This window comes from Falco rusticolus, chromosome 16 (genome assembly GCF_015220075.1).
Source record: "Falco rusticolus isolate bFalRus1 chromosome 16, bFalRus1.pri, whole genome shotgun sequence".
NCBI classification, from domain to species: Eukaryota; Metazoa; Chordata; class Aves; order Falconiformes; family Falconidae; genus Falco; species Falco rusticolus.
In genome coordinates, this window is record NC_051202.1 from 1,783,494 (window position 1) to 1,796,043 (window position 12,550).

A 12,550-nucleotide genomic window follows, 5' to 3' on the forward strand; every position below is an offset into this window, starting at 1 on the left:
TTAGGCAATTACCTACTTCTTTTATCAGTAACGAGATTTTAAGTATCTGTGGGAGCCTGACTGCTAAAGCAGGCACCTGGCTGAAGGCTGCTGATCTGCACGCAGTCTCCGGTGCTGGATCTCATACGAGTGTGCTGCTGGCCAAGGTGCCAGAGGTAAGAGGTGCCAGGAGCTCTCCATAGGTACATGCCAGCATTCAGAGAGGCACATATTGTACACACAAAGCCCCATTCCATTTACTGCACTCTGGCCTCATCTGAGCTGTATTTTCCTGCTGATGTTGAAGTAGCAGATGCCTCCCCTCCAGCCAAGAGGCTGGAAACCACCTCTGAAAAGAAGCTAGTGCTAGAAACCAAAACGCTCTGCTTTCTAGCCAACAGCGCAAAGAGCTTTGCAAACATGAACCAATTCTGTTTTAACCTTCCTTGCAAAGTAAGCGTTTACTCTATTTGGCATGGTTTGTCACCAGTTTTGTCAGCAATAGAATTGATAACGTGATCTTGAAGCTCAAAGACACAGGTTTAACTGCAAATCCCACCATTCCCACCATGTGAAATGAGCAATATAACAGAGTTAGAAGATCCTGAGCTCTTCCATCTAGAGGTAAGAGAACAAGCAACCTGAATTCACATAGCCTGAACAAAGCACCCATCACACTGAAGGTTTTCTGCATTTACTAACCAGATTCTTACTGATCTCCTCTACCCCATCACTCCACCTTGACTGCCTTGTTCCACTTCTGAAGATGCTTCATTTAGGGCCAGGTCTGACATCAGTCAGAGCACACAGCACCTACTTCCAAGTGTATGTCCTAGACACTACGAGCAAAGAGACTCTAAGACAACCTTCTGTGTCCACGCTGCCCTGTCACGGAGGCATCTTGCCTTTCTGTTTGGGAAGTACTAGTGTACTTACAGAAAGAAACCGTCATGAAAGCCAGGCACTTCCCAGCAAGCTAACTAGGCTCCAGCTGCTGAAATCGCACGTTGAGACCAACAGTGGTCTGGGCAGGGTTTTATTCCCTAGATGCTGCTGTAATTAAACAGAGGAGCTGCTCCCTCCCCAAGAGTAACAGTCAAGTCCTACAGAATTATATAGCAACCTTTGTCATCTATAATTAAATATTAATAAATATCATAATAGAGTTTTTAATTATAGCATCTATACATACTTAAATCCACTATTATTTATATCTACTCATAATTGCTCATTAATCACACACCAAGTCAACCTAGAATCACCCGAAAAATTCCACTTAAGCTTTGTAAATGATCATCAGTCAAAGGAATGTAACCATCCCAAAGCCTGCCTTTAAGAAAAACGTGCCACAGCATTTCTGAAGTGATTACCTAACACCTGAAAGAGCTGAAGAATCCATTTCCCTCCAACCAAACTATTCTGCCCCACGTTGCCAGGGAAGCTGGAGGGAAGCAGGCATTGGAAGCTGATTTTCCAGCTTGTGAAATTGCTCCCAGCGCTGCGGTGTACAAGCTCGCTGGAATAAAGCAGTCAAAGCAACAGAAGTTGTGCAAGAGGAGAATTGCGTACGCCACAGCTGCACGAACGAAGCCTGCTTCCCTTTGCCCCACAGCTGCTGCAAACGGTCCTCATTGTGTTCTTAGAACTCAGTCTAACTGGGGCTTTAATACCCTGGTAAGTTTAGGGAAACATATTCCCAGTTGCACAACTGCTAAAGACAAAACCATGACAACCTGTCTTCGGGGCTGGATGAGTTTTAACCCCCTCCCTCCCCTGCAAGGGTGTAAGCAGTACCTGAAAACGTTTCGTGGCTTCCCACAGCTTCTAGGACTCTCCTCAAGGCTTTTTAGGATTTATTCTCCCCACCTTCCAACCTGTGTGTTTTGACTTTTGACGCCATCAGCAAGGGGTAAGAATTCCTGAAACTGTAATTTTTAACAAACTTCTCAAAATTTGAAAGTGCAAAGGACAGACGGAAGGAACAGAAGCCAACCAAACTGAAATCGGTATGAATGGATGGAGGAAATCATTCCCAACAGGAGAGATGAATCCAGCTGGTACCAAAAGGTCCTGAGCTCGCTCTCTGGGCCAGAGCCTGCAGCTGGGGACAGAGGGACAAGCGATGAGTGGCCAAAGGATGAGGAGCCCCGCAGGCTGGCACACCACCACCGGACAGGGGGGTTGACCTGACAGCCCAGAGGAGTTCAGAGGACAGAACAGGAGGTGACTGATGTCCTGAAGTGACTTTGCAGAGGACTTTCTGGGGAGTCCATCGGAGCTGCAATGATCAGGGAGGCAGGAACGCCTCAGGTCAGGTTTTCACACCCAAATCACAAGGAAGAATGCCATTGCTGCTGTACATCCAGGCAGATGGGAGGTGATGGTGTGGACTTACAACCAGTACCATAGGAGGAAAGTTGTATCTTGAACTCTAGACCTTAGACCTAAGTGAGTTTAGTGCCTTTAATGACAAGTCAGGGGCTTGTATCTAGCTAGCCACCAACAGAAACATCGTGCACACCAGCGAGACATGGTTTCAAGCACTGTCAGGGCAGGCTCTTTTTCTCCACCAAAACTCTTTCCAGTCTTGTCTACTTGGACTTACAAAGAAACTAGTGCAAATCACCCTTCAAACCGACATGGAGCTCTCCTGCCTACAAGACCTTTAAATTGTCTCCATCACCTCCCCCAGTGGTTATAAATCTCAGGAGGGAGAAGCATTGGACACAGGCTCGCTCAGCAGGAGCTGCAAAGCACGAGGGACCAGTGGGGGGTATTTTTTTTGGCTTCAGCTTTGAGGGCATAAAGATAGATTTCACTTGGCTAAGTTGCAGAATGCAATTAAGGACCATGCTGCCTTCTCCTAGTGGAGGAGAAAAGTTTCTTACTGGAGCCAAATAATTTTGACAAACTAAATAATTTGTGCAGGGAAGATCTTCGAGCTTCTTGTTAATGAACCAGAAAGGCAACAGCAAGTGCACTGAAAGGTAGGGCAGCAGATGTAGTTCCTCTCTTAAAAAAATGCTTGGGGATTATAGGAAATTGCAGTAATAAGGAAATTAAGTGTCACAATAATTGAAAATAAAGAGAGGGCTGCTAGACCAAGGACAAAGCTCCAGCTAATGTCACACACAAGCTATATCCAAGTGGTGTGCACGCTAAAAATCCGTTGGGACAGGGTTCTGGCCAAGGCTGTCCATCAGGACTCCGAAAAAAAGCCATTGCTAGAGTACATCCTTGGTATCTTTACATTGCAAGGACATAATGCAAGGGTGGACTGTCATCACCACAGCCCAGCTTAGCACGGTACAGGACACATGCAAAAGACTTGATGGCATAGAAAATTGCCACCAGGACTGACCCCTCCAGTGCATGCGGAGCTGGCTGTTCCGGACCTGTCCAAGCCACCGTCTCAGCGAACTACGGCTGCAACACTTTGCTGACGATATATGTTACCTGTACAGGAGCTGGCTTAATCACTGGCTGCCAGAAACGTGGTATCGAAGTGGAAATCTGTCTGCACTGATCCATCCAGACATGCTCAAAGGAGTTTTTCTTAATTTAGGGCATCTCTGCTCCCTTTCTATACCAGGAAGATTCACTTTGAAAGTCCAAAGACTCCTTCCCTCTCTGTAGGAGTGTTAACACACAAACAGCTTTAATAATGTCATTTAAAAACATGTGCCCTGAGGTTTGGAAGAGGAATGCTCCAGTATCCTGCCAAGAACAGGTCAGCGTGCGAGAATTACGGATCTGTGGCACAGAGCTTTAGGTTGAGATTTATCACCATATGCAAGTTGTACATCCTTTCAATGCCAGGCATCCTTCCACCGAGCAAATACAAAATCGTGCTAAGACTACAGATCAAACCCATACTATCATTCTTAGAGGAAGGGGGAGGTGCAGGAGGAGTGCCAGCTTAATTTCTGTCAAAGGTGGATCTTCCTGACTCTTGCCTTGGCTGAACTGAACTCTGCAAAAGGCCTGAGGGACAAGCCACCCGCACTCCAGCATCACTGTACGGAAGGACAGAGGAGACAGGGCTTTTCTGATGGCTGTCCAACACAGGCTGACCCCTCATTCTCACCATGATGCGTGACAGTGTCTCACCTTTCCTTGTGTGTTCAGGCATCGTTCCAGGGTGCTGCCTCGGTGGTGCAGGGGAACGCTGGGGCTGCACCCCGGGACGCAGTGGTACAGCACAAAAAGGCAGGCAGAAAATTGGGAATTACCAAAATCAGGCCTGGGGTGCCTTTGTCCTGATAACAGAGGATGCAGATAAACTCCAGTGAAGTCAACAGGAGTTTTTTCACGGATTTTAGTGGAAGCAAGATTCCACCTTGGGATTGAATAAATGATCCTGTGGCTTTCTCTTCCCAAACTCCAGCCTTTCTTGAAGCAGATGGGCTGAAACACACTCCACACTCGGAACAGAAAATGAAAACATGACCTGGCAATCATTGGAAGGCTCCCACAACCTTGTCTTTTATGAACGCCCACATGTCATTGCTACACAAACAAGAGCTGCCAGTGTGGGAGACTTTGGGGCAATATTCCAGCAAGACAGGAGAAACAAATACCAAAACAAGAGAGCAACAGCATTTTAACAGCTTGCCTAGAAAAGTAAATATTGACTGGTTAACTGGAAAAAGCCAGCTCATCCTCCTTTTTGGTGAGGGCAGTTCTGGCGCAGAGGAGGAGCCCTCACAAGCTAGCAAGCACACCGGGCTTACAAAACACGACAAGGAACTTTCTTAGCAAATATCTCTGGAAGGTGATACTGGACAGCTGATCTACACAATGGCTCTGTTCATGAACAAAGCAACCCCAGAGCCTGTCTGCAGCCTCTAGAAAGTAAGCTAAAAACATACAGGGAATTCACCTGACCCCAAGGGTAAGCAGCGTTGGGTTCTGCACACACCTCCCTGTCCCAGCTGAGGAGGGCCGTGCCGTTAGAGCAGACTGCCAGAAACAGCCCGTGCTCCGGCAGAGCAGGGAGCTAAACCCAGCTCCTCTTGGGGTGACGCTGGACACACCTGCCCTCTTTCATCAAGGAGTCCTTTCGAGAGGTTGAATGACTCAGGTTTTGCCTGCACCAGCTTTCCTTCGCAGAATGTGCTGTCCGAGCACCATCAGCGTTTCAGTCAGCTGACGGAGAACTGGCCAAAGCTATTTAGGGCATGAAGACCAAGCACAAAAGCACATCAACAGTTTTCATCACGCCACTGTTAGGTACAAGCTCCACAGAAATGCATCTGTGAATCCACCAGTAAAAACCACTAAAACATAGTCCTTCTCATGCACAGTCCTTTACTAGCGTAACTGGAATGCCCTGTGTGGGGACGGCCAGACAGCCAAAGCAAAAAGGCGGCTTTTGGGGGTTGTAACGCAGCTCGAGAGTCATCTGACTCTCACAGACATCACAGCCACTCACACAATGAAAGCTCAGACACACGCACACTGCTGTTCCTGTAAAACATTCATGCAGCAGGCACGTTAGACCAGAACTGACATTTCAGAGGCAGTCCCATTAACCCTGAGCCTGTCGGTAAGCACCCTGTAATCTTTTTTTCCCCTGTGTTTAGGAGAAAATACCTTCCTGCCTGAATACCATGGAATATATGTTGTGGCCAAAATTCCAGGGAGCTTTTATGATTTTAAAAAAAAAAAAAAAAAAAAAAAAGAGAAGGTCCTGCACTTAGCAGTTCTGCCACCTTCTCCACATTCTCACAGGATGCAGAAATCAGAGCACCCATTTCTTCCCTGCCAAAGCTCCTGCTGTTCTCTCCCACCTTGTCTGGCCAGAGAAGTGACAGGGATCGCATCGATTCCTCCACAATGCTCCAGGCCTGCTCCCGCTGGAAAAGACAAGTACAGCCTTGGATTCTGCACCAGCTCCCACATGAGGACAACTATTTATTTTGGACTGCCAGAAAGACAACATATTTGTTAGCAAATTCTGCAAGACAGAGGACAGGGAGCCTAATTGAAAGGAAGCAATTAATCATTAGTTTTCCTTACAGACATGGATTATCTGTCAGTAAGTGCCAACTCTCGAGAGAAAATGCGATCCAGAAATAATCTTAATTAGGAAAGAAAGTTTTCTGGGGTGCTTTAAGAATGGGAGGGGGCTTGCTTTGCCAGAAGGCCCTGGTTCAGCTTCTCAGTTCTTATGCACAGTAGCAAAGGGACCATCAGCAATCACGGAGCAAGGGAGAAAGGCAACTCTCAGCATGGTGGGGCGGCACCAGGTTTCCTCACTCCCTGCCTGTCCAGCACCTCCGTCTCCCACCCTGCCTGGCTGCACTATCAACAGTGTGTACTGGAAAGCACACGACGGAGTCCACAGGCACTGCAGGGGGCTCTCCCCGCTGGGCAGCAGTCCAGCTCGCACAGGAATGCAACGTGCTGTACGCAAAACACGTAGGCGCAAAACTTTTCCACCGACTGCAGGATTTCAGGCAGGGCACCGTGCTCTCACAGCCCAGGATTTGAAGTCAGCAGCCAGGATTTGAAGGCGAGAAGCCTGCAGCCCTCCAGCCCGGTGTGCCAGGTGTGGCAACAGGCAACAGGCAGCACAGCGCTTACCTTGTCCACCTCTGGCCAGAGATGCATCCCTGTGATGGACCAGGAGACCCGAGTGAGAGGCTGGTGAGATGCTCAGCCAGACACACACACACAAAGTAGCTGTGTTACAGCCCGAGCGGCTCACCGCCAGGACCGTCATAAGGAAAGGACTTTACAGAAGCTACTAAAATGAGGAGGAGCAGCGTGTTCTGGAAAGCTGAAGCACTGACTGTAGCACAGGAGACCATTCCAGGGATGTACAGAGAGGGATGTCGCCCCTCTCCAGCTATGAGCACTTCTGCACCACTGCAGAGGGGCCGGCGCATCCTCTCCACACAGCTCTGGCTGCCACAAAGCCACCTGAACCAACTAAAACTCCACTGCTATGAGGGCAATAAGGGATATGTAACTGTGGTGGTGGAGAGGGAGAACAGTCAGCATGACCTCCTCCTTCACGGCCCCGTCGAAGCAGAGGAGGGTGCAGTGACCTGCCTGCCCACCTGGGTAGGGAGAGCACTCCAGGCCCTGTCTCCACACAGCACCAGGCTCCAGCTGAGCCCCTCTGTCAGCATCTTGCACCCTCCTGTGATGTCTCCTCAGGCCAGAGCACAAAGGCACCGGAGGCCAGGGGCTGGGAGCTCTGTTACACTTTGCCCCTCTGCAAAGAAAACACCCAGGCATCAGCCTTTTTGCCTCGCAGTGGGATCCCAGCAAGGTCAGCCTTGCCACCCAGCTGCAAGGTTGCAGTCCTGAAACCCAGGGTCTTACCTGTAGCAAACCCCCCAGTTGCCCATCCCCAAGGCTGCCCAGCAGCAGCCCTGACGACCCCATCTCTCCACTCTCGTGGAGCACGATGCCCTCTCCTGGGAGCCTGAGGGAGCAGCTGGAGAAGCCTTTCCCAGCCGGAGTGGGGTGAAACTCGGCACGGTTCCCACCTGGAACCCAGTGCCCGGGGGGCTGGGAGGGAGGAACGGGGGCTTACAACCGAGATTCCCAGCTCTTAGCTGAGATCCCACCTCCTCCTATGAGCTCCTGCCCGCCACGGCCTCCCAAGGCAGACCAGCTTAACACAACTGATGGAATAAAGCTCTCCATTTGCAAACCGCTGTCCTCATCTCTGCCGGTCTCTGCTCACCACCAGCCTGCAGAGGATGCCGTATGGAAAGCAAAAAAAGAAAAAGCTGAAGGATCACAAAGAAGTTTGGAAGCTAAGAGGAAAGGAGCATTTTTTCTGTGGGGCAGGTAGTCCAAATCTTTCCCTCAGATGCCTCAGCCAACGTAATTTCTTCAAACAGCACATCTCTGCTTCCACATGGTTCTGCCTGCTGTCCTCCCATGTCTCCCCTATGGTCTCTATGCTTTACGTCACCCTCACGGTATGTACCTGGCTGAGAAACTACAAACGCCTCTTCCTAATGCTGCACCCTACTTACACCCTACATACATCTTCCCTTTCCTCTTTCACCTCCACCACTCCCTGGAATCCACCTGCGAGCCTGAGGCAGATGTTCATAGCCCTGCATCACTCTCCTTCTCCATAGAAGCCATTTGTTTCTGTGTGGTACCCAGTATAGCTGCCTTAGGCCAGAGAGCTGTACCCATTTCTCTCTAAATCTCCCTGGTGTCACTTGCTGAGTGATCCAAGCACCCAGCCTCTCTAAAGACACCCCGTGTTGCCCTCTGCATCTACCCCCGTGTCAAAGAGGAGAGAAGCCTGCGAGTTCTCCGAACGTTCCCTTGACAAACAGGTATCTGCAGGCAAAGATATGTGGAAAGGGAGCCCCAGCAAGCAGCACAGCTGGCCAGCTGCAGGCGTGCCATGTAGTCTCCTCCCTCTCACCTCACTGCAGGAGACACGGGCTCCAGCTGCTCACAAAGCGAGCCGCAGGGTGTAGGGAGCATGGCAAGCGCTGCGTCTGCACCGCCGAGCCCACCGCAGACAGACCTGTTTCGCCGGGCTTAGCTAGAAGAACCAGGAGTAATGAAGGTCTGCCAAGCAGTCACCTGGAGAAAGAACAAGAAATGTTTTCGAGATTTTGGCTCCCACACCAGCCCTCCCCACACCCTTAACAGCAACATCCACGGGAGGGAGGGAGGGGAGCTGGCCATTTCTTGAATAGTTTTAAAAATACTCCCTTTATCCCTTCTCCAAGCCTACAGCATATCCCGGCTATTCAGTGCCTGCCCCAGTTTATACAGAGAATGGCACAGGGCGCAGTCTGAGCAGCTTTGGGGCTTTTCTGTACAGCAGAGCATTACCTAACAAGTGTAGGTAAGAGAGGAGCTCTGGGTTCTCACAGAAAGCTGAACCCAATTCCCCGGAGCAAAGACTGAGCGCACAAAATATAAAATCAGCTTTGCAAGTGAAGATAAAGCACCCTCCAGCTAAAAGTACAGATGCCAAACAACTGAAAGAGGCAGAGAAAGCAGCAGCACAGGCAGGAGGGAGGCTTGGGGGAATCTGTGCTGGAGAGATTTGGCAGGGGGAGAAGGCTGCTGTTTATTTGGATGGGAAAGCTAACAGCCTTGAATGAGACAGCAGCCCTGCTAGGCCAGATGTGTTCACGTTACATGGCAGCCTGCTGCCAAGCTTGTCCAAGTCGCTATTTCCACTGCTTTTTGGTGAGCTTTAAATCTGTCCCTCCTCAAAACAAGGCACAGAAAGGAAGTGCTGTCATCTCTGTTTCACGAGGCATTGGGGCTTTCTCCCAGCCATGCAGGTTGTTGTTCGAGCCAAGCAAGGAACTGGACCCAGTACTCCTGCTTTAGCCACCAAATCAGCTGGTTTGCACACCTACACACGCTGCAGTGACTGCTGGCAAGAGCTCTGCCCGGTTGCTTATTACTCGTGTTTTCCAGTCCCCCTCCAAAATAGCTGGCACTTGCCACCCTGCTGACAATGATACCTCATTAGCACAGCTAGAACTTGGGAGGCTGGAAGAGCGAGGAGGATGAGTTCAGGTAGGAAGAAGCAACAACAGCAGGGGCAGGCAGATCCTGGAGGAGCAGAGATCCCTTTTTCTTGCCAGCTTCCCCAGTGAAGAGCCAGAGAGAAAATAATGGATATTTATAAGCAAACCTGTCTCTAAGGCAGCAGTTTCCAAAGTCTAATAATAGGGTTTGGACTTGTTTATTGCATGATTCAGACAGCATTGCATAAAGCTGCTGGAAAGCTCCTGCCTGTCCCCAGAGCACACTGCCGAGGAGCTGTGAGTTAGAGGACAGCCCGAGTCCAGCTGCAGTGGGTTCGAGCCAGCACAGCACCGGCAGGTTCTGTGCCTTCAGAGGCGCAGTCGGAGCCAGCAGAGATGCTGGAGCAAACCAGGCTGTGCAGAAGAAGTATAAAAGCCTTGCCCCACAGAAAGCCAATCACCTACTCCCCATCTCGAAACAGCAAGATAAGAAGCCAAGAAGCCTGGTAATTGCACCTCTTGCTTTGACTTTGGTTTCTCACACCTGCAGCAGTGCTGAGCAGAGCCCAGGAACCCGCGGTGCGACACATTGTGAAATCCGGGCAAGGGCTGCACCTGCTTAAAGATTCTGCAGCAGTGGGAAGAACATCAGGGATGTGGAAAGCTACCTGTCCCCCAAATCAAGGCAAAACCCCACGCCTGCAGATCGCCGCTATTATGCCTTGACCACTGGGCTGGTCTCAAACCAGCCCTGGGAGTACAGGCAACTGCTTACGAATTCACCACAAACCCCACATCCAGTAGCCCTGTTGTTTCTTGCTGACTCAGACACAATGTGTTGAAAGTGCAGCTTCCCCAGCCCAGTAGGACGGGAGGATTGAAAACAGGAAAGGTCAAAACAGCCTTCTCTTTGTACGAGGGAGAAAACAGGGCTGGGCTCTGCAGCACAGGGCAGCACCTGGACAGCATGTTCTGAGGCAGAATAATTGCAGTGATCAGCTCTCCACCCTGCTCTTCGCTGGACAGTCAGTCTTTCCAACCAGCCCGTTTCAACACGGGGCAGAGGAAACTTCCCAGAGAACGCCTCGTTGCTCGCTCCAGGGAGGACAAGTGCTACAGCAATGTCACACAGACCATCAGAAATCAGAGCGGGCCAGAGCAACCTTCTCTGTGCCGGGTGGAACACAGAGGAGCTTGTCCTTTTCTAGAATAAGTTGTTTGAAGCCTGTTTTGTCGATCATCTTTAAATGCTTACCCAGTTATTCACCTCCCAGGCAAGATTCATGGAGGGAGTTAGAGGACCGGTGAGTGGCAGTACTCCCAAGAAGCCAGGCTCCTGGCTCTAGTCAGGCATCCAGCCACTCACACTTGCTTGGAGGAGACCAGGGAGTCTCCACCTCTGCATCCAGCCCCAGACCCTGTCTCTTCACTGATCCCACAACGAAACGCGCCTCTGTCCAGTCCTGGCTGCAGTTCTCCAGTCTTGCACAGCAGTTACCCCCTGGATGAAGAAGCGGGCAGGAAGGCAGCAGAGGACTGCATTCATCAAGGGTCCTGCTAGGCTATGATGCGCTCTCACCCGGCACATCCACCCTGACCTCTTTTTGCTGCTCAGCAGACACAGCTGGAGTCTGCAGCGCAGGCAGATGGGGCCTCATTAGTACCTCTCCAGGCAAGCAGATAGAGACACGTGCAGTTATTCATGGGGACATGCGCTGAATCTCAGCAGGGCTGGGATGATGCTCAGGTTCTGACAGATGTTCAAAGAGAAAGAAATTCAGTTCTTTCTTTCCTCCAGCAGTGCCTGGAGAACTAGGAACTCAAAAACACAGAATTTCATTACCAGGGCCTCTCTCCACTGCTACTTTGAGCCCTTCTTACAGCAACAAAATAAACACACAACCTACTAACTCAATACCTTTTGTTGGACCTGAGGTGGACTCAGATGCTGAGACATTCCCTGCTTTTGAGGTTACAAGTAGCAAGGAAAGAGCTGTTACCAGTAGGACTACAACCATGAACTAATGTTTAAGCATTAGGCTCACTAGAGACAAGGCAGGGCAACAGGGGAGAAGAAAGGGCTGTTGTTATTTGACACTGACAGTCACTGTCCTGGGTACCAAACTTCGGTCCAGTCCCTTCAGCATCACTCAGAGGATGCACAGTCTGCTTTGGAAATAACGTCCCCGCACCATGCCTTACGGAAATCTCCTTTATGTTGGCAATGCAACACGGCAAGGGAAAGTGCTTCCCCATCCCTATGGAGAGAAGAGTTGTCAAACAGCAGCTGTGCTCTGATATGACAGACTAGCTGCCAACATGCCATAAATCCGTCCTAGAACAACCAGCTCCTGTGCAGATCTGTCAGTCACACCTGAAAGCTGGCCCGTGGCATTCCCAGCTAAGCCTGCCTGAAGCCTTCCTGAAGCCTTCCCAGCCTTCAACAGCTCATTCACTGTTATTCTTCTCCAAGGTACCTGCTCCACACACCTCAACTCCTTTGCTCCTGCTTCTTCACACACCCTCTCAGTTTCTGGTTTCTAAGAGAGCACACTTTCCTACAGAAAGAAGACAAAAAGATTTTGAACAGGAAAAAATCCCTGAGTCAAGGAAAGCTTAAGCATCACCTCTGTGGAGATGCAGTATCCTTTTTGTTTTCCTTTCAAAAAAGAACAAATTTGTATTGAACATCCTTGGAAACACGTTTGAGTCCCAGGGTGTCCTCTTCTGACGTGCCAGGCAGAGCCCTAGGTGGAGGTGACCAGCTTACACGTATGCAGCTGAGCCCTGGGAGCAGGCAGCAAGAGCAGGAGCAGAACTGAAATGGACCGTAAACCCGGCTGCAGCAGAGAAGCAGGGGAAAATAGTTCTGTGGAAATCGTGACTTCCCTCAACCTATTTCTGAGAGCGTCAATCTGTCTCACTGGACTCTCCACCTCGGCGCTCCTTGTTGCAAAGGATGAGCTCAGACAAGATGAGATTTACTGGGTTCCCGTATTTCACAGCAACTTGTCCGACCTGCAGTGCTCTCAGCCTCGGTTTAAAGGTGGAGAAATAACTGCCAGCAAAGAGACCAGGAATACTGTAACCCC